The sequence below is a fragment of the Corapipo altera genome, unplaced genomic scaffold, assembly GCF_003945725.1.
Source record: "Corapipo altera isolate COAL_440 unplaced genomic scaffold, ASM394572v1 47, whole genome shotgun sequence".
NCBI lineage: Eukaryota > Metazoa > Chordata > Aves > Passeriformes > Pipridae > Corapipo > Corapipo altera.
Genome location: NW_020884897.1, coordinates 8,012,361 through 8,035,497, shown reverse-complemented (window position 1 = coordinate 8,035,497; position 23,137 = coordinate 8,012,361). Strand labels below are relative to the sequence as shown.

Genomic DNA, 23,137 nt, shown 5'->3' with positions numbered 1-23,137 from the left:
TTTTACCTTGAGAAATTTATTTTTTCTCTGCTTACAGCACATCAGTCTCTTTCTTCACACATCCACAGGAAGGTCTGAGACTGCCTGTTGGCTTCTCTTGGAAGAATGTCCTGAACTGGAGCCTGCTGTCAGCACAGATTTCAGGACAAAGAAGGAAGGTCTTTAAAAATGTAAACTGGAGCACGGTGCATAACTCTGAAGAATTGTTAGTGGGAACAAGGTACATTACTGCCCTTTGTGCTTTTAAAAATCATCCTGAGAGTTATTTATCAGATTAAGGTTTTAACATAAATAGTTTGACTCTTGATACAGTCTGTCCGTTCAAATCACCAGGAAGGAGGAAGAACTTAAGTTTTGCACTTGGATTATCCTCAAGAAATGTTCATGGTTTAAAAAAATACTTATGGAGTCTGTGTTTAAATCTACATCCAACACTATGCAAATATTTGCATGCTGTAACTTAACTCGACATAAATCAGGTTCTTGTCAATGAATTGTTTGATTAATCAGTGGCTTAATTTGTGCATCAGAGCAAGAGGGAGAAAAACAACCCAAAACAGCTGTGTGATTGATTTTTGTTTTCCTCCAGACCAACCCAAAGTATTGTATAAATAGGTAACTTCTATTGTGGTTAACTTCCTCAAAAGATAAAGAGGGAGGCCAAAAGCTTGCTTTTATATAGTCCTTCCTTGAACACTGATAGATCTGGGGCTGTGAAAATCCCAGTACAAGCCTGGAAAGGCCCAGGGATGTTGGGTTTAGGGCCATTGATTTACACAAGTTAGATCAGGTTGAGTGATCAGGTTGTTGAAAACGCAAGAATTTTCAACAGTTTTGAAATGGTCTCCAACTTTTGAGCTCTCTGGCAGGGTAAGCTTTGTTGTACGAGTAGAGTGGGCATTCAGAACATAGAAATCAACAGAACAACTATGTTTGTTTGAATTAAAGGAGGATGATGAGGATGATGTCCTTATGGCCAGTAGCAGATGCCCTAACTGCAAGACAAGCATACAGTGCATCAAGCAGTCGATCAGTAAATGGACACAATCTCAGTTGAGGATGCTGATGCTTACTGACTTCCAGCATATGCAGTGGTTGGCTCACCTGGGATTGGCTGTGTCTCTACCATGTCCCATCCAGCAAATGTCAGTCCTTACTTACTAAGCATAGTATTTAAGGGCTTTTTGAGTTGGCCTACGACACCTCTACTGGCAAAGCAGGTTGGATTTGGACAAGGAGATGGTCTCTTGCTCCTTGGCAAGGAAGACAGAAAATGTGGATGCTTTGCTAGGCTGATAGAGCTGAGGTAAGCAGAATGATCTGTTCCACACTTGGGCTGACTTTACCCTCTGCGTCACACCTGGATGCTTATCTACTCTCCCTGTTTGCCATTATATGCACTCAATGTGGCAGATAAAACAACAGAGTTATAGTTATTAAAGCTGTGTGTAACCTCCTGTGCCATGGAGTCAGCTCTCTGTGCAGTTGCAGGTCAGTGCAAGAACAAACTTGCTGTACTGCTACACGTGATTCCTCAGTCATGTAGGGAATCAAACAGCGGGACACGTGTCACAGTCTGGGTCCCAGGAATTTGGGTGTAAACAATCTCCTTTTCCTGTTAGACTGAGAGACATGAAAAGCCTTGGAAATTTGTCAGGTGATAAAATTGAGAAATAGAGTCTGGGCTTCTAGAGGCACACGGAGTGGGGAACAAATGGGTTTGTGTGAAATTGCTGAAGGAGGCTCGGCAGGTCCTCTGTCTGTGTCCTGGACTCCTGCAGGACAAGGAGAAATGTAACATCTCTTAGCTGTGAGGTGGGCACAGAAGCACAGTGAAAGTCACCTCCTGCTCAGGAATGCACTCAGAAGCAGTTGCCATGTTTTACTGGGGATTTCAGAAACAGGGGCTAAGGAGGAGACCTTTTGGGATACTCCAAGAAGTCAGAGCCTGGAACTGAGACTCTCGTCATCTCTTTGATCATGCCCTGCACTCAAGCAATGAGAGAAGTCAAGCTCCTTCAGAAAGAAATGGCACTTAACCATATTTAATAATTCAAAAATAACATCAACATCTCAGAGGCTGAATTACTTTTTTTTATATCTTTTCTCTCTGTTGCCTATTTTCTTTGCTTTCCTATGCTTTGCCAACAGTGTTTTCCACTGAAAGACTTACAGCGATTGGACAGTTTCACATTCACACTGGCAAACAAACTCCAGAGACCTGTGGTGCAAAGGAGACATATTTAAACTGCTATGTAGCTAGTTGACAGCCAGGGTTTTCAGCTGCTTAAAATCCCTTCAGAACTAAAGCATTGACTGTTCTCTGTCAGTTATTATTCAGTTCTAAAATAGTGGTTACACAGTAGGAGTTCTGGTAGAAACATCACTGCATCAAAATTGAGGCAGACCAGAAGAAAAAAGATGGAAAAAGACAAATTTCCTGGCAAATGTAAAAGAAGGTGCAAATTCTTGTTGCTGGAAATTCGCTGTGATGGATATTAAAGACAGCACCATCATGGAGATCTGACATGATGCATTTGGAATAATGCAAGTTTTAATGTTTCATAAGCACTTCTATGGCAGGTCAGTCAGAGATGAGGCAAGAGAGTCATATCTGTATAGACATTCCTGGAATTCTTTTGGAAGTGTTTAGGATGGTGTTTTAAGGGAACATGAGTATCCAAATCTCTAAGGTAGTGCTGAAAATTTCAGCCCTATATAATGCTGGACATACTACAAACAGAAAAGCAGCAACTGTATTTGCCTGCAGCAGAATCAGAGATTCTTTGAGGACTACCTTCATTCTCACCTTACAGTTTTCCATGCCCTGATGAGTTTGTCAAAGCTGTGTGTTCAAGTTAAAAGATTTAGATTAAATGTGGGAGAGAATGTTTCAATAAAATGTATGTCTCATTTGGCAACACAGGTCACAAAATTTGAGGTATAACTCAATAAATACTAATAACAACAGGAAGAAATCAGAACAGATATCCCTTTGCATATTGCTGAAAAACACGGATCAATGTGCGGGTAGCAAGGTTTGTACAAAAGCTCAGAGAGCTACTACTTTCCAGGTGTTGCCCCTGATGACAATGATGGGGTCCCAAAGGAAGAAGCAATGTTCCTAGACATACTGGAGGACTGCTTCCTTACAAGGTTTGTTTAGCAATCAGCAAGAACAGACACTGTTTTCACTGTGTCCTAGGAAGTGAGCCAGGTATAATAAATAAGTAAGGAGTTGGTAAACATCCAGGGTCTCCTGTTCACTGTATCATCAGAAAAACTCCTGAGGATATGTGCAGAAGTCAGCAGCACAGAAATATTGGCAATGTGGGAACAAAGAATGAGGCAAAGAAAGTTGACTGATATTGCCAGAAGAAACAACTTGTAAAAGTGGAAGACATAAAAGAGAAAGTTAGAAGTAATTTCATTTCAACAAATAAAAGTGATGTTACTTCTTACATGCAACATAAGGAGCAAATTCTAAACAAATTTGTGAAAAAAAAATATCAATTTTATGCATGCAAGTTTTGGCTTGTTTACAAGTTTTAGGTAAATATGGCTATGCATCCAGAAATCAAACACAGGCTTGAGGCAAATGTACTTTTTTTTTTTAAGTTTCTCATATAATGACTAATGACAAGGTCAGCAGTTCAATTTTCACCTATCTGTATCATAAAAGAACAGTGTAACCCTTTAACCCTATGGGAGAAAATAATTGTATTTTCTCACTAACTAAAGCAACTGCTGGTATCCTCCTTGTCTTGATATACCTGACATCTTTTTCCAAGTCCTTTCAAACTGTGGGGTTCTTGCTATGTCATGTCTATGGGATGATTCTGCAGTATGGAGGAAAGGAGTCTCCTTTTCCATATTCAGGCTTGTTCTGTCCTATTTGATGTTCCTTTGCTCCTAACTGGAATGGAGTAGGTAGCTGTATTCATCTCATCTCTTCCAGTCTACTAGTGAACAGCCCTATCATGCCTGCTTTCCCTCTAAATTAATTTCTCATCATACACATGTCAAACAGAAGCGTTCCTTGCTCCTACTCATCTTGTTTGTCTTTCTTTGAACTGCCTTGTTTCTGCTGTGAATCAGTTGTGAGACAAAGAGATTTATCTCATCTAACTTTCAATATGCAAAAATTAGACATGATCTAGTCTGATTTAACCCTGGCAAATTCTCTACTCTAGGAAGGAAAACAAGCACCTCAAGAGGGCAACTTTTTTGTATCTGTTTCACAAAGTTTAGACATCTTTCCTTGGTTCTGACACGTTGAACACCTAGCACTGCTGTAGATGTCTAAAGGCAAATGTTCGTTCTTTAAATGTCTGAAGACGAAGGTGAGTGTAAGGCTTCTTCCTGATGAAGAAGCAACCCTGGACTATTTATATGGCCAGAAGAGATGTAGTGACCTGTGCTGGTGGAGGTTTTAGTGCAACTTCTCCTAGAGCAAAACAGACCAGATGAACCATGCCCAGATTTCTAGCATGGAGACACCTAGATCACACACAGTGGAAAAAGCAACCTACTGACCCTGGTGAGGAGCTTTGATACAACAGTAACGCATTAATATAAGAAATTATTGCATGAGAGAGAGCACATACCTGGCAGACCAGAGCCATCAGATTTCCACTGGTGCTTGACAGAAAATATCGAGAATTCATTGTAAATTTTCAACGATTTCTGTTTTCTTGTGTTACTGTTTTGAGCTGCCCTCTATCCTTTCTTTCATTCTGTTTGCTGTGCCTTTGACCCCACTCTCTGTTGATATTTTATGCTGAAGAATTCAGCCTGCCAACTAGATCTGTTTCTCAAGTGACTGCCATTAATTCAAAATCACGCAAAATGTGACTACAGCTGCACACAGTAGCCTGCTGAACAGCCATGCATGGCCTGGGGCAGACTCGCAATTTATTTGGCACCCTTAGAGAAAAAAAAATGAAGCGCTTTTACCACCTTTAATTGGAGGTAAGCTATTCTTTGTAGAAGCACGTATTGTACAAGGAATGGGGAATACCATGAGTACCAGTAATACCTTGCATAACAGTAAAAAGTTAAAAGGGAACTTGTTTTTAAGGGCTTCCATAGCAATAGGCTCGGCATCATATGAGCAATCCCCTCAGCCATCTGAAAATAAACCGCGTTTAATTGACTGGATAAGCAGATCACATACGTTAAAGCAAGGAATGCCCCTTCAACTGTAACTTTGAACTGTAACTCGCACACCCTTTGGCAACGCATTTACACAGAAACGTGTACATCCCTTGGCTATAACAGTAATTTTGGCAGCAACAGTAACAAGTACACCCTTTGGCAAAGCTCTTGCACAGAGCAGGAGGAAAATTTTTTTTGAAAAGTGGAGCGTTTCCCAAGTTAAACCCTGGCTGTACAACACCCTCACTTTATTATTGCGAGAATATCTTTGAAAATATCTTTCATCCCACTACAGGGAAAAAAGTACTGTGCACCATGCACACCATCAGCAAAGAGAAAAACAGACAGTTTAGGATTCTTTTGGTTTGCAAACCAAATTCTTTTCTTGGATATGCCAGTGGGGATCTATAACAAGACCACTGAATTAATAAGAATTACTAAATGCTTTCACATCATCAAGTAGATCAGAACTGGACCGTTAGATAACATTTATACACAGGAAATTTCATTCTAAAAGGAAGCATCTATTTAACTAACCTACAGAAATTCTTTGCTTGATTCCTCTTTTATCCAAGCAAATTAAAATAATACCAAGGAAGCTTCCATGCAGCAAGTAAGCAGACACTAAAGTAAAATCCTCAGCAGCACAAGAAGTTCTGTGCATGCTGTCATGAGCATAAACAATATTCACTACACACCTTTTGAAAGAAGAGCCACTAAACCTGTGACAAGCAACGCTAAAGTCTGAGGGAAATTTGTGTGTGTGTGAGAGTATGTACATGGGTGTAAACAGTAGTTCATTAAAAGATGTGTACATTTTAGTGATGAGCCAGCCAATGAAATGAGCCAAAGGGTAGACTTTGACTTGGCTCAGCAGTCATGAATGAAGATGAGCCAAAGAGGAGCAAAGGACATTGCAAACAATTTGGCAGAGGTTCCTGGCAGCCAGTGATCACTTCAGGTATTTTTCTTTCAAGGTGTGTACAGGCACATCCAGTGACTCACCTGTATTTATATCCAGAGAGCCAAGACGGACCCATATCTTGGCCCTGAGCTGCACCAAGTCCCATATTTATAGCCTGTCTTGTTCCAGTAAATAGAAAGCAAGAAGGGGAGCTGCCTGTTAAACTGTTGTCTTGTAAAAGTGAAGGTTTTTTTCAGCTGATTGAAAGTCTACAGAATTGGATCTGACTGATGCAGAATAACTCTACCTCTTCGAGGTGGAGAGAGAGTCACCAGCCAGTGGGATAAGGAACTTGTCCAGCTGTTCCTACAACATCCTTGCTCCATAAAACCTGCAGTAACTTCACTCTTCACTCGTTGCCACAGCTTTATCAGCCAGGGAAGTATATTCCTATCATTGATCATCCATAGTGAGACCTTAGAGACGTCAATGAACTGTCAGTCTGTTTTTGCTGCATATAGCCATGAACTTAAGGCTTGCTGTTTCCCTCGTGTCTGCTTGCCCACTGAAGTCACTGGGATTTCAGAATATTTGGTATACTCTGTTCTACATATTCCATTCCCCATCAGAACTTTTCTGTCATTCTCTTTCAAACTCCCTTTCAATGTAAACCTATAGACCTTCAACTGATATAAATAAAATTATTTACTCTCTGCCTGAAGTCACCTTGCCACCTGGAATAACAATGTGGTCAAGGAGAGATGTGGGGAACTATTATTTTTAATTTCTGCTTTATTTTGAGACATATTTGACTGTCATTTTCCCTTGTCATTGCTAAAGGAGAACAGAGGTGGCTGAACATGATGATAAGCAGAATTGTAAAAGCCTAAGTAAAGGTATAGATTTGCAATAAGCCTTATTCAGCATGTGATAAAAAAAAACATTTTTAAGTGTTGCAGTGGTAAAAGGCTACATTGCAGGCCCTGAAGTCAGGATACCTTTGTGTTCTCTTTGGGGCATCCTGGAATACCTTCAGTTCCGCATGTTGCCTTAAAATGAGTGTATCTATCTGAATAACCCACACAATCCAAACCTACAGGATTTTTAAAATAATTTTGGAAAATAAAGGTGAAATAACAAATAGATTCATGGAGCAAACCAAGTTTAACATGAATCAAAGAACACTTTTCCCACTGAAATTAAAGAAAATCAAAAGAAACAAAGCCACCTGATAGTTCCTGTGGTCTAGGTGCCATTCCTCTTAAAACCCTCAAAAATGGAACTCAAGAATTTCCCTCATGAAATATGAAGAAATCAGGTGCTTTGGAAAGAAATATGTTGTTACCAGTCTGGATGCCTGTTAGTCCTTCGCTTATTCAGACTTCAATTCCATTGTCCATACAAAGGACCAGGGAGGTGGACAGGAGCTACAAAAAAATAGTCAGATGAGTGAATCATCTATTGGGAAAAAAAAAAAAAAGATATGTTAAGTTCAGAAATGGATGTGCTGGAAGACCAAATGTTCCTTCTCATGTTGTCTTTTGTAGTCCTGTCCTGGACCATGTGACTACCCGACCTACAGTCTTTGTACAATGGACAGCAGGTACCTCCATGTACAGAAGACTATAAACAACATACACAAAACCAAGGACTCACCACCAGAAGCAGATTATGCCTTAGACTCAGCTTGAAAACAGTGCCTTGACTAATGGTGCTTTCAAAGAGTTTGAATGAGGATAATGAGGTAGGTCTGCAACACATGTTTACAGGTGCTTCCTCTGTAGCTTGAAAAGCAACTTGAGATAAAATACAAGGATGTCTGCTTGAAAAGGAGACAAATTGGCTTATTAACTTTGCTTTCCTGGCAGTGTTAGCAGGCTGAATATGTTTCAAAAAAAGAAAAAGGGGTTTTTTGTTTTACATCTAAAAATGGAATAATGAAAACTGTGATATTACATCTACATAGGGAAAACATTATGAATATTTATTTCTGTTTTATTTTAACTGGATATTCCCTGAAGATAAAAACATTTTCATTTATGATGAAAATCCAATTATTCAAAGTCATTAGTCTATTCTACTTCACTTTCTCTGCACTTTTGCCCATAAAACTCAGACTTTGAGAAGTTAATTACTAGCAGAAAAGTAAAAACTTCTGAAACTTTCCACTTTAGTAGAAAGTTATTTTTCATTAAATAAGTTATGTGCAGATTGTCCCACTGGTGGAGATGTACACCACTTAGCCATTCACCACAAAGCTCTCATGGTCATGGAATGAAATGGACATTTTCAGAGATACCAGCTCTATTTACGAAGCTGAGATGGACCACATTGTGCAAGAACATGTTTCTAACAGTGCAGCTGATTAGCTCAGAGACATGTGCCTACAGTGTTTGCATAGAAGACTTTAACTCTTAACACTTTCTGAAAAAATAATTCAGCATCAAAAATTGAGTTTAAGATCTACCTTTGATTTGAAAGCAGCTTTGATACAAAATTTTAATAAGCTTAAAAAAAATATTGTCTTTGCAGAAAGAAATTGCGCCTTTGAATACCCAAACATGATACTGAGTCTACTCTGCATAAAATATTTACCTTTACAATCAGCTGAGAAGTTTTCATCTATCTGGGTATCAGATTGAACCTGGTTTTCATCAGTTTTGCTGGGAATTAAGTCCACCACAGATTCTCGATTAACATATTAATTGCATATCATCTCTAAAAAAATACATGGATTTTTCCTAATTTTTATGCATAGTCTGACAGTAAAACAGAGGGCTTAGAAAATGACACCTAAGTGGCTGAGAGAAGACAGATTCAAGAAGACCTGTGTCACATCTTCCTTGAATACGTGTTTTCTTTTTTTACTTAAATACAATTGCTTATAGAAGACAACAATTAATGACCATACACACAACACACCTGAAGTAATGTATTTTGGGTCAAAACTTAAAAAATTCAAACTCTCAGATAATGCGAGGACAAAGTTCCTTTCACAGTTTTACAACTCCCCTATGAATATTCCTGTATCTAAGTGATTCTTATTCTCCTCAGTAAAGATGGGTCAGTATTTTCTCTGAAACCTTACAGCTTTATGTACAAAATCAGTAATTACTGTGAATAGAAACCTACCACAACACCTGAGAACCAGGCAATTAGCTTAAAGTCTGTTCTGAGGATGACTGAATATTCTATTTAAAAACTAGTTTCTTTTGATAATTACTACTTAGAGCTTGATCTCATTTCTTTTGCCAGTTCAATGACAGTAGCATGGCTATCGCTGAACACTGCAATGCCAAAATCCTGTCTTTAGTAAAGGCTTAAGTCCTCACCTGTGGAAAAACACAATGGGCAGATATGCAGACAAAAAGTTCAGAGGGGTTTGAAAGAGAAGTAATATAATTTCTTTCTATGAATGAAATTACCCTAAATCACACTTACAGGGCTCATTAAAAGATGAGATGTACTTGCTTCTCACTCTTGAAATGTATGTCATGTCTAAAAAAACCTCCTGAATACCCACAAATACTGGAAGAGAGAAATCACCTCTGAATTCAACAGCATTAAGAGATGTTGTTTCAGTTCAATGCAATGTAAAGTAGTTTTTTTCACCCGTTATCATAATATTTAAATAAGTGCTACTACTGCTATAAATCTATCTTAATCATGAAATCAAAGTTCCCTTTGTATATACAAGAGATCTTGAAAACTGGCTGAAAGTCTGCCAGGTTGTTCCCAAAGTAAGTAATCCTTATAGAGGTTATTCTCAGAGCATACTAGTGACTTCAAAACCCAAATATACTCTCTAAATCTCAGTGCATCAGACAGAAAAATATCCATCCAAGGCTCCCTCACAGACCTGAGATTGCCCTGTGTAAGTCACAGGTAGGTGTTATATTCCTTAGTGTACCATCTGTCAAGTGACAGACATTGGCAGAGATTGTTCTTTATTCAGCTTTTTTTCTCCTCTCACGAAGCTAGTTTTAATTTTTTTCCTCGGTATTTATAGGAGTCAAACAAGCTGCTGGGGATTTATGCTTTGTTTTTTAATGTTAGAGCTTTCTCACCTTTTCACTTCAGTCTCAGTCACTTGTGGTGGCCGCATCTTGCCAGGTTGGAGATGATGCATCTGATGCATCTGATAAAGAGCAGTACTTCTGAAATACAATATGTGAAGAAATACCAGCTAAACAGACCACAAGGGCACAGCACCATGTCAAACCTTGTAAGATCTGACTGTAGACAAAGTGTGCAGGTTGAAGGTCTTTCAGTGATTGAAATGAGCAAGACAACATTTCAGGATTTGCCATCCTTGCAGACTGGGCTCTTAGTATTGCATTAAAACATCACCATGTGCAGAAGCATAAAGTGGCATCTGTTTTGTTATGGCTCAATATTTATGATGAAAAAGCCCCTGGTGACAGTGCAGAACTTTCAGTATAGTGCAAAATTTCTTCTGCCTGAAAAGTCTGATTTAAGAAGGCTGCCTGAAACACTCAGTCTCTATTATGTACCTGCAGGGGGTTGTATTTGTCCAGATTCATATGGCCAAAATTAGGTAAGACTTTGTCCCTCACCACTAACTGATCAGACATTAACAGGATATCATCACTGTGTGTGCAAGAAAATGAAGACACAATTAACTGTAGCTTAATTAGTATGGCCCATGGTACATGATCATAAAAAAATGTTGACCAGCAGCATACTTATAGAAATATTTAGCACGTATTTGCAAAAAGATTATACCAAAGAGTTGGTTCTGCCAAACATTTGTAGACTGTTGTGATGACCCACTGAATAAAGAAACCTTAAGGGTCATCACAAGTGTCACTGATACTGGAAGGAGGCATCTCAGAACCAGCACCACTGCAGCACATGGGGAAGACCAGCTGGACCCAAGGACATGAAGTAGGTTAAAAATATAAGCACATACTTGAGTTCTTTTGTATTTAGGTGTCAGGGGTGACAGCGGGTCTGTTAGCACCTTGGAACATACCGACGAGGCAATAGATGTTGACCAGGTCAAAGTATACCCCTGAGATGGCCTGAAAAGAGAGGACTGAAAATGGAGGCCCTGATCCTGACAACATACTGATGCATCCTGAGGAAGCTGTCCCGTGGGAACAGAGAACACTGTCTCATGAAAACAGGAGCACTGTCTCATGAGAACAAGGACCTGTTTTGAATGAGAGTAGTTGGGAAAAACATCAACACAAGAGAAAAATAAGAGCAGGTGCTCAGGACTGTTGTGGGAAAGAACTGGGCTGTTTCGAGAAAGAGCAAAGTTGTTGTGAGAAAGTAGAGTTTAGAAAATGCACCTATTAGCTGTAAGAATTCTGGTGTGAAAGTTTGAACTGTCCTATCCGTGTGTATTACGTGTGTGCAAAAACTGTACTTAAGGGGCTGCACAGCAGCCCCGTTGTCCCTGCTTTTTTCTTGGAATAAACTTTGCTGGAACCTTTTTTCGTGTCGCTTTGGCCGTTCCGACATTATCAGCGACATTTAGGGATGCTTTTTTTCAGACTGATCATTTGAAAAAAAAAGACAAGATCATTATGAAAGCGAGAAACATAGAATTTTTGATAAGGAAATGTACTCATCAGAAATATAATCAGTACATTCTTCTGACTAATATGATTTAGATGTAAGCCCTTTGATGATATTTGTTACAATACAGAAGGTACTTCTTTATGTGACACCGGATATTGCAGGGCTTGATTGCTGTGACTGAGGGCTTTAGGCGTTATAAAATGAAAGACTTACGATTTAAAAAAATCCCCCAAATTATAAACAGAGTATCCTGGCTCCCATTTGCCTTTCAAGGTGATGAAATTGTTTTGCTTACATAAGCCACTAGGAGTAACTCCCCTGTCAGACTCTGTGCTCATATTCACCTGTGTCTACTTGGTCTCCTTTTCACATTCACCTGTGTTTGCAAGGGCTCTCTTTGTATTGTGCCCTTACCTGTGATAGCATCTCCTCCAGCCACAGTAGTACACTTAGGAGCACTGCCCTGTCTCCAGAACCTACCCAACCTTTCCATGAGAGCTGATGGACTTACAGTCATTTCTTCTTGACTTCAGAGGCCAAGTTTGTATAGTTCTCATGGCACTCATGAGTTGGTCTTTTAGTCTTCCCAAACAAGAATAGGAAAAAAGTCTTTTTTCTTCAGGGCCAGGAAGAAGTCTAGCAGCAGAACTGGTCCTTTATTTCCTTTCCTCGCCCCTCCAGGTCAATATATAAGATAAAAATTTGCAGATTTTCCAGTGTCTTTTTTGTCCATAGACTCTTCTTTCTTCTCTCTCATTCTTTTTCTTTCACTATGTCTCCTTTTCTAGTAATTATTTATGATTCAAAGAGAATGCCTTGTGGCTTATATGCCTGTGGATGATTTCAGTCCTGATCAGTCAGGTAATTTTACTGGAGTTGGGAAGTTGCTTAAGTTGGGAAGTTGGGAAGAGGCTGACTTCTTTAGGAGAGCTACAAAGCTGAATCTCTCAAATAAAAGTGAATCTTGTGAGCTGTGGAGCCCACATTTGGATCTGAATTCCCACACTGTCTGTGAGTTTTTGGGTCCCATGGATCAGGCCATATCTGAAATGAAACATTGGTGTTTGCCACCCTTGTCTCCATTCAGGCTACTTTCTTGAATCTCTGTTTTCAAAGTTACACAAAATAATCAGCTGACTGGCAGCTACCAAAGAGAGTGATGATGCACCAACCTTACTGGTTGGGCTGATCCTATTATATATACTCGTAAGATGACTGTCCTGCTTTGGATGTCTCTTTGGTCATGCAGTTAGAAAAATGAGTTCAGTTCTGGGCACATAACACTGACTGGAGGAAGGGAGAGGAGCAGGAGAGTGTTTCATGGGAAATAACACATATGATTAAGCACTGGAATGATTGATTTATGATAAAAGATTAAAAGAACAGACTATGTATAGCTAAAGGGAGACATGCTGAATGCCTATGAGTAAGTCAATGCTGTAAGCACCAGAAAAAAGAGGAGTAGGTTGCAGGGGCCTATGAAGGAAAATCTGGAGCAAAGGATATGATGGTGTCTTCCAGGGAAAATTCAAGAGAGAAATTCTGGGGGAATGACATCTAGCTGAGACTGCAAAACCACTGCTGCAGCATGTTTTGGGACAGTGACAGTCTTTGGTGTGGACTTGCTTGAAAGCTTGACTAAAAAGGCTGACCAGTTATGAAGAAAGGAAAAAGAAAAGAAAACATCTTCCTTGTGATACCAAAGCAACTGCAAATTTGCAATTGTGAAAAAGCTGGGGTTGAAAGATGCCATCGGGTTAATCTTATCTCTATTACTCTTGTAGAAACTGTCATAATTACCTTTTTATAAAAAATCCTTCTTTGGGGGACCTGAGGAAAAGCAGGGCGTACAAGTCTCAAATTTAGAGTGTTTGAAATTAGTTTTTGGCTAAGAGAGGTGTGAAGCTTTCTTCTGAAAAGAAATTCTTCCCATTTACCATCTTGTTAGCATTTGAAAATCCAAGCACAGTCTGTCTAAAATGGTTTTTTGCTGTTCAATATGTAATATATTTATCTGAGAGAGGCTGAAGAGCTGGGTCATGCAATGAGCTGCTTACCTGCTGAGCTCCAGAGGGCCTCCTCTTTTCTTTTACTTAAAAAAAAAAAATAAATCCAGGAAATGAATAACTCTGTAAACAGACTTCAGTGGTACATACTTTCATATGCCAAAAGGTACTAGAGTCAGAATTAAGGTTAAAAATGAACTTCCCTGTGCCCAGGAGTGAATAGCTAAAAAGGGCACATGTATTATAAAATACGATAACATATTGTCTCTGAACTAATATTATTTCTGTATCTTTAGGTACACAGGAATAGTAACTTGTGGTTGTTCTTACTGTTTCCCAGATTAAGGGTAAATAGAACCAGAGAATGTCTTTTGTACAATAGTTACCTAGTAAAACTCTACTTTAACTACAAACTACAGGTGACGTATGTAACACAGTGGTGAGTGAAACATTTCTGGGAAAACTATTTACCCAAGTTGCACAGAGAGAAGGGAACTTATCATGTAAAAACATCTTGCTTTGATATGCTAGAATATACAAATATGGGAGGAGGTAAGGTGGGGTTAGCAGGTGATACAGAAGTTAATCAATGGTTTAAAAAAGGAAAGAAAAAAAAGACAACAGCACAATGGAAAAATAGATTGAGTGCTATGCATGAAGGAGGCAAAGCTTGACTTGTCTGTTGCTTAACCTTAATGTTCTTTTAAGGTAATTTTTATATTTAGTAATAACGGAGGAGATAAAACAGCACCTACAAAGACAAGTGAAAGCACTGCACTTCTCTGCTTACACTCTGAGCTGGCTGGACATGAGCTGGTACCAACCAAGAGCCATGTAAAGGTGTGGGCAACAGGACATCAGTTGAATCAGGAGTGTCAAATCCTGGCCAAGGAGGCATGGAAATATTATGCACAGCCATGATGCACCTTACCCGTTCTTTTGTCTTTCTCTGAAGTGGCTCTAAAAAGGTATGGAACGCTACTAGGCATGAGCATGTCCTGTGCAGAGCTTTGTGTCTCCAGCCCTCCGTTTCCTCAGTTGTAATGTTGCCCCTGTTGCACCAGCACCTTGTGAGGACTTTGTGTCATGCATTTTGGAAGCTGTCAGAAGCCAGAGTGGAGGAAACCTTTCCCAGAACTGCATGATACCTTTACCTAAACATTATAATACATATTGCTGCTGAGGAACAGCATTACAACGATATCTATTTTTGGTTGGAATAAAAGCCGGTAGGAAAAATTGAGAAGCTTATTTAAAAAAATGCTCAGGATACTGGATAAGATATTCTTCATTCTCATTTTCACTATAAAAACAGAAATCATATTCTCTAAAAAATTAATTCAGAACGACATCACGTGCTGGCAGGAAAACTTATCAGCCTTCCTTCCCACTGCCCTGGCAATGGAACTGGCACATCTGTTGGTGTTTTGGTAGAAACATTTGTCGTCCCAGTTATTTGGACAATATAAATGTTTGTTAGCTATGATTTTGGTTTGTTTCTAACAAACAAGTGTACAATTTGGAGTCTACCATCAGTGTGGAAGATTGTGTCAAAGAAAGAAATAAAGAAACCACACGATTCTCCTCTCTAACAAGATCACGGTCACAGGGAGGAAAGTGAAGAGGCTCAGCAAGCGTGAAAGGCAGCAGTGATGAGACATGGATGTGTTTAACTCCAGGATACTATCTTTTCCCAACAGTTAAAGAGAGTCTTTATGTGTCAAGAGGACAGTACTGGAAAATGCATGATAAGACACATAGGATATGGACAGCTGCCAGGCCTCTGAACAGCTGTGTGGTGTATAAGAATTACTGCAGCTGTATTTAAACTAGAAATTAAATCTCTCTTTTTTTTTCTTTTTTTTTTTTTTTTTTTTACTTAATGTGTTCAGGCTTTTCACTTACCCGAAAGGAAACATTAGCAATTATGAAATGTTTATTTCCCCACAAGACATGCTGTTTTGTTTCTGCTGTCTGTGATCTCTGATGTTCAGGAGACATCACTGCTCATCCTTTGCACTGTGTGTGTGTAGAGCAGAGGAGATATCTGCTTAACCTGCTCTGTCGAGTGGGAGTGAGGCATTCAAACCCAGCTTTGCACCACTTTAGGAAAAACTTGAAAAGGAATAAGGAATCAGTTCTCTCCTGGTGTTTTGAAAACACTGGGAAAGAATCCGGTACCAGTGTGTGTTCAGGATCCTTATGAGGCCAAGAACTTCAAGGTAGGTTCCCGCAGTGTGACTGATCTGATAAGCCTGATGGGTGTGCAGGAGGTGGAGCAGTTCTTCTTCAGATTTGGAGGTACTTCACTCACTTTTTGTGAAAAGTTTGCTCATAAGAAATGAACTTATCACAGCAGAGCTGAGGCACATGTACTTTTGCCTGTTCTCCAGATTCACATGTTCCTTTATCATTTTTGTTAAAAAAGAATAAATTAAGAAACACATGAAGTCAAGACGGGATACCTCACCTGAACCTTCTCTCCCTGTCTCTGTCATTCTGAATAAGCAGAACAGAAAGCTGGGAAACACGTATGTGAGCTGTTTCTAGAGAAGAAGAGAGAAAAGCCCTATGAATTACACAAATTATTGGTAATTTTAAATTCCATAAAGGACAATTTGCCTTGTTGTGGCATGCTTGGCTGTTCACTAAGGTCAGCCCATCAATGGGGTATTAGATGTCCTCCACAGTGTGGACACAGAGTTGCTGGTTTCCACACAAGCTGTCAGCTTTATTACTTCTAGAGCTAAACAAGATAGTAGCAGGTACCTGTGGTTTTGGAACGAAAATTCTTGGGTTCTCCCTGCAGAGCCACATCTACAGTGTGTGGTTTGGCTGGCAACTGTGGGTTCTGATTTGTATGCAACCCTGTGGACACTTCTAATTTAATGCTTGTATGAAAGGCTAACTCTGTGGCCACTTTTAATTAAAGGAGTTTCCGGTAAAGTTAGTCAACAATTTTTGTTGCTGAAGGGAGAGTACAGAGCCATGCTAAGGAATTTTTGAACAACTGTTGTGAAAATAAAAGGTATAAAATTTGGTGCTTTATTGTAAAAATTACATGCTGAAATTTTCAATTGATATGAATTCTCAAACTTTCTTTTTCTGTTCTTCATTACTCTCTCTTTTATTAGGGTTAGATCCACTGGAAAGGAGAGGAAAGGGTTAGAGACATAACAGCCCCAGGCTTGCAAGGCAACACTGTCATTTTCTGGTGTCCCTTTGAATCCACATAAAATTTTGGTGTCATAACATCCGTGGGGAGGAGATACCAAGTTCTCTACCTGCTTGTTTTGAACAGAGATCTTACTACATTCCAGGAGAGATGTTATATTTTGTACTGGCGCATTTTCCTGTTTGAACTCCTAAACACTTCTTTTTGATGAAGGTTGGTCAACAGACAATTAAACCTAATTTGTCACCAACGATGACATTCATACCTCAAAAATAGAGTCTGATACTCTTTATTGTGATATAGTAGAACTCCATCTGTTCTGCAGAAGGGTGAATGGTCTCATATCAGGAAAATAAACAGAAGATAAAGTACATCTTTGGGTTCACAATTAATCATCTAAAAGTTTTTACGGTCTAAATAAAAAAAAAGTCTCACTAGAGTCAGCTATGAAAAAGAGTAGAGAGAAAAATTTAATCTGGAATGGAAATTGGTTTTCTAGATTAGAAGTATTGAAATTTTGAATAATGCCTGTGAATAATGCCTAGTGAATCAGAAAGAATGGCAAAAAATCGTGGCTAGAAATCTATAAATTATTGAATTTCAAGAAATAAAATTATTTTTTTTGATAATTTCAGGTGATAATTTTGATAATTTCCCTTCTTTTTTTTCTTCCTCCTGTAACTATCTGATCTTAAAGATGTGCAAACAAGCTGCCACAAGTGTTTGGCTACTTAGTAATAACTGCGCACCTTCTTACCTATCAGTAAATATAAGATCATTTACTTTCAAGAGGGGGAATTCAGAGGAGGGATAGGCAACCTCAAATTACCACACATTTATAACCATGTACAAGTCTCCCCACAGGCAGTTACCACAGATGAGCTAAATTACTGCAAATTCAGACTCCAGCTTGCATCATATTAACTGCATTATGTGCCTATCTTTACATTTTAAAACAAAACATAGTTTCTCGCCAGAAGACATCCAATTCTTATATAGTGATGTTAAACTGAAATGTTTAGACAGCTGGAAACAAACAAAACATCATTTTTTTGTTAACTTAAGAAATTTGTTGATTCCACTCCTTTTCTGCAGAAAGTTTTAGCTTCAATCACTTTTTAATATCCTACTGGCATTTTTTTTCCCTAAAGTAATTCTCTACAATCTCAAGGTGAAATATCTTTTTCCTGCTGAAGTCAATGGAAGAATATAGTTTGATTTCCATCAGGAATTCCTGTCAGTTCCTGAGAATGTAGAAGCCATCTATATTTTCTCATTCTTCTTCCTATGAAACTCATGCTACAGATTTTAAAGTTGGGTGTTTTTTTTTCCTGTGACTCTAAGGTCTGTGGAATTTAGAAGCATTCAATGAAAATCATCTTACAAAAAAACCACCAAAAAATCAGAAATCTGAAGAAAGATGACAATTCTGAAAATTTAAGAAAAAAGACTGGCAAGACTTGTAGCCCATAATGGACCTAAGAAGGTACAGCACTCTCTGTACCTGTCATAGTTTGAGAGCCTCAAAAATTCAATTCCCTAATCCAAGCCCCCTCCCACATCTCAACCCAATGTGAGATGGATTTTCCAGACACCACACGAGACTCAGAATGGGGGAAAGGGAATATATTACAATGACTGTACAAAATAAATACTACAATAGATTATATACAATCTTAATTATCTCTACCATGACATAAGTATTTACAATGAATCAAATCTCTTCTCCCCTCCAAATAAAAGTCCAGGCGGGAAGAATGAAAGATCCCTTTCCACTTTCAGAGCAGCAATGTCTCTAGGGCAGCAGGTCTATCTGTTTCGCTCTTCTTCTCATGCAGCAGGTGTGGCTGGATCTCTGCCAGTACACACAAGGGGGTCTCCAAGCCCCTCTCGACCACTCATTTCCAAGCGAGGGTCTTCTCTTCCCTAGGCTGTGTTCACCAGGACAAGGGTCACTTCACTACGTCATATCACGAAGCTCAGGGGTCTTCGTGACGGTCCCTATCTTAGGGGATTCAAGTTGCCCTACAGAGCTCTGTGCTCTGTCTCAAGCAGCAGTGGGGGGGGGGCAAGGTCACGCCCTCCGCATTCCTTCTGAGCTTTACAGCTCTTTTCTGCAGTGCTGCTGCAGTTTTAGGACTTCCATTCAGTAGGAGTCCATCCTTTCCACTTAGGAAAGGTCACAAAAGGGGTGTGGGGGCTTTTGGTTTAGTTCTTACTCCATAAACTCTGTCTGTAGAGCTAGTTCTGCTCTCTCTCTGCTGCTGTTGGCTCTCTCTTCAGACAACTCTGTGTCTTCCTTGGCTGCATGCTGTTTGCTGCTTCTTATCTTCTGCTGGCTCTCTGCCACGGTTTCTCCGGTCAGTGCTGGTCTGCCTCTGCTTTCGGTATCTCTTGCTGCTGCTCACAGTGGAGAAACTCCTTCAGCTCTCAGCTACAGAACCTGGCCCAGTTTAACACTGTTCCAAGTTCCTGCAGCCCCGCTGCCGGGGGCTGGGGGGGCCCAGAGGCCCCAAGGGGCTCCGAGCCCCTTCCTCGTGGCTTTCACAACATGGCTACTTCTTCTACAACAACTGCAACTACCTTCTCTTCTGCTCTGCTTGTGATATGTTTATATTTTGCAGAAGCGCTCATTGGGTAAAACCTCAAAACTTCAAGGGTCACCACCCCCTGGGGTTTTACCATTTTGTAACTTCAGGGGAAAAACTCTTTCCCCCCCCCCAGCACCAAAGCAATATAAACCTGGACAAAACTCTAGAGTTTGTTGTGTCATTTCTGAACCAGGTGCTGTTGGAAGATCAGCCATATTCATTTTCTAGTGCTCACCCAGAGACCAAACCTCACAGCTCAGCAGTGTGAGTCCAGTTAGGGCTGTACGTTGCCATTTTTACTCTGTAAGCCATGTCATCTGCATCTGAATTTTTGATTTCTTCTGAGCTATGACCAAAACTTTTGACTGCACATCCATCTCCCTCTCTTGGGGAATTTCTGTGGGACACACGCTGCTGAAAGGGAATAGTTTCACCAGGACAACTAGGACAGTTCACGCCTTGAACTGTTAAGAAATGAGCTATAGGTTTTCACAGTCCCTCTCTAAAATGGGTTTTATGTTGCTCACCTGGAACACGTTAGTCTTCACCAGCAGGTAACTTTTATTATCCCTTTTCAAAATACTGGATGATCAGGTACTGCTTGGTTGTTATTGTTGGCCCCATACTGACTTGATGAAAAGTGAGTCTGAAGTTCATTCTTCACCAGGTTACTCCCCCATATGTCAGATGACTGTGAATTAATCTTATCACCTCAGTTAAATGCATTTTTATCAATATTTTCAAGATTCTGATCTATTTGGGAATTTTCAATTCTAGTGTCCACATGCAATGATTATTGTGGGAGCCATATACAAAGTTCTTTTCTATTACTTATTTTTTTCATTCCCAAGAGAGACAATGTGTATTTTCTAAACAGGAGACGTTAATCATAGGGTCATTCAGGCTGGAGGCAGGAGCTGCAGAGGTCTCTGCTCCAGCCCCCTCCTCAGAGAAGAGTGAACACATCATTCACAGAGCTGTATCAATTCAGGGACTTATAGTGAAAGTTATAAAACTGAGGAAACTTCAGGGGTTTACTAGCATCTCCATATACTCATTGCCTGCCCAATTACATTTTAAAAATAATACAGGCTCGTGAATCATAGATAATCTACCTGTGTACTTGCCAATCCAGTTGTTACTTTGATTCACTTTAATAACATCCATTTTTGCTCCAGTTTTTGTATCTTACTATTCACCTGCTGTCTTCCTCACCTACATAGAAAGAATGAAATGAATTAAGTGGAATCAGTCTGTACAATCAGAGCTGAAGCCTCCTGAGCTGAAAAATGACTCACATTTATCTGCTGGCATCTCTCCTCACAAATCTCCTGCAGCAACATCTCTCAAATTCTCTACTAATTGAACCATTTTCTGAATTCTAGCAGTGAACGGGACTTTGTGAGACAGAGACTATCTACCATATGAAACTTGTCATTAGTGGGAATGGCAGTTTTCCTAGAAGATTTTTGATTAAGGTATATTGAAAGAGAAGTTGGAGAAGTGTAGTTTACTGTAAGCCTGCATTAAGCATTGACCTTCATGCTACTCAGTAGTAAGCCAAGAAGAAAAGATGTTAAAATACAATGGAGAGCTTAAAGAGAAGTGACTGTAAGTAAAAATATATACTGGATTTGGGAAATGCATGAGTGTGTTTTTATTAAAAACATTACTGTCACTGATATTAAGATTTAGACATACACACATGGTCTAGTTTTCTAGACAGCTAAAATGACATGTTCTTCTCCTGCACTATGTATCCAGCTGCATTGTCTTTCCTACTTCATTTTTGTAAATAGCTCAATTCCACACCCCCTTTTTTTATGGTCTATTAGTATGGAGCAACAGGTGTTCATCAAAAACTCTCAGTGTCACTAAGAGCGCCCACGACATAATAAAAACTTATGAAGGATCAATTCGGGTATAGCAAGGCTGTTTTTCCCTTGTGGGTAGAGAATCCCTCCCTGACAGCTAACAGACTCCAGTAATGCCAAATGGAAGCTTTTCTTCTAGAAGAAAAATTACAGTAAAGAGTGTGAAAATCAAACTGTACCGAAGAAGAATATAAAAATCATTCTGCTGAGGTTAAAGAAAATATCTGTTCTGCCCAGAGATGTGCTTGGTATCATTAGATGGTTGTAGGTGCCAGCAGAAAGCAGATGAGAAGAGCAGTGCCTATTCCTGAGCTGTGTACTTCTGGCTCTGCCAGTCTGCAGGTTAGAGCCTTTCTGAGACAGAGGATTTAGTTGTTTCCTGGTGTTTGAAGGCTGATGGCCTTTGTTTTATCTGCTTTATACATTTTGCATACAGAAAATCCTACAGTAACATGTTCCACATTGTAACAACTTGGTAAGTGAAAAAAACTTCCTTTGTTTTATTTGCTTTGACTGTTCTAATTGCTGATTCTTCTGTGTGTCTGTTAATTTCTGGTTTACCAGTAAAGAGAAATAATCATTCTGATTTACTTTTCCCATGTAAAATTTAAGTTGTATAGACTTTACAATTGGAATCGATGTTCTTAAAGGTCTTATCCAACCTAAATGGTTCTATGATCCTATGAGACTTTTTTTTCTTCTTCTCAGTGTAGGTAGAAAATATCCTGCTCAAGCTTACTGGCATGAGTTTTCTGGACAAATGTGCTTATACACATTTTGACAAGAACAATTCTTTTCCTTCAATTACACTGTTCTGATTTAGAAGGTAACAAACCTGTGGAGGTAAAGTCAGAGGAAAAGGTGGCCAGAGTTTATTTAAACTCTCACCAGCTTTCTGTGCTCATCTGATCCATATCTCTGATCATGCTGCAATTTATCCAACAGTAGCTGCAAGGAATATTTTCCACAACACTTGTAATACTGAAGGAAAAAGTCCTGACTCGCTTTTACACATATTCCACCTTTCTTTTTATGACTGTATGTATATATTCACACAGCTACATACACCCCTAAACTGAAAAAAAGGAAAATGTTTTCCTCTTTCGTCACGTTTTTACTGTGATGTGTTCATTTTACATCCTTGGATCTCAGTTTTGCAATTGAATCTCACAGTGGAGATGATCTCGGATTCTGCAGGTGGATGGATTTTAAATTGATGTGAACAGGACTGGATCCATGTTTTTATTCTCTCACAACGACACAATCAGTCTTAGGGGCACCTATTGGATGTACAGTCAAAACTTTCCCCGACCTGTGAGGTCTCCTCAGATGTTCCCTGCTGCTGTTTCCTCATGACCAGAGCCATCCTTTTCCCCACACAAACTCCTGTACAGGTGGAATGTCGCCATGCAGTGATACCATGTCACGATACCATGGAGGATGAAGGGCCCTCACCTGCAAGGAGGAAAAAGTAGCTCTGAAAAAACTATGGCATTTTTCCAGATAAGCAGCATTGAGGTCTGAAAGTTTAATGTTTTTGTTCTTTCCAATCTGGTGGAAATGACGGTGTCTCTTTCAGGTTATTGCCTACCTTCACTATTTCTTCCTGCACTGAGGAACATTGTAGTATCTATTTAGAAGTAAAGGAAAAAAAACCTGGGATTAAACCTCAGATGTTTGGAGAAGGTTTCCATTTACATTTGAGAGTTTGGTTTGCATTTTATTATTTGCATCTGTCACTGATGTATATAGATAACTAACAGTGGGGCTAGAAATCCCTTGGTCCTCCAAGCCCACAACCCTCAGGTCACTGTTTAAGATGTCACTTGTCAACTACACATAAATATTTAGATTGAATAGAGGTGTAGATCTCAGTTGTT

At 39.4% G+C, this 23,137-nt stretch overlaps 1 long non-coding RNA gene across 1 annotated transcript; it reads right to left on the bottom strand.

The window, feature by feature from the left end:
- Positions 1-89: 89 nt before the first annotated feature.
- Positions 90-22,644, bottom strand: LOC113949672. Its single transcript, XR_003528514.1, has 4 exons — positions 22,570-22,644; positions 20,499-20,598; positions 10,129-10,218; positions 90-125 (listed from the first exon to the last, which is right to left on the bottom strand). It is a non-coding gene; the product is annotated as an uncharacterized LOC113949672 (long non-coding RNA).
- Between the last annotated feature and the right edge of the window lie 493 nt (positions 22,645-23,137).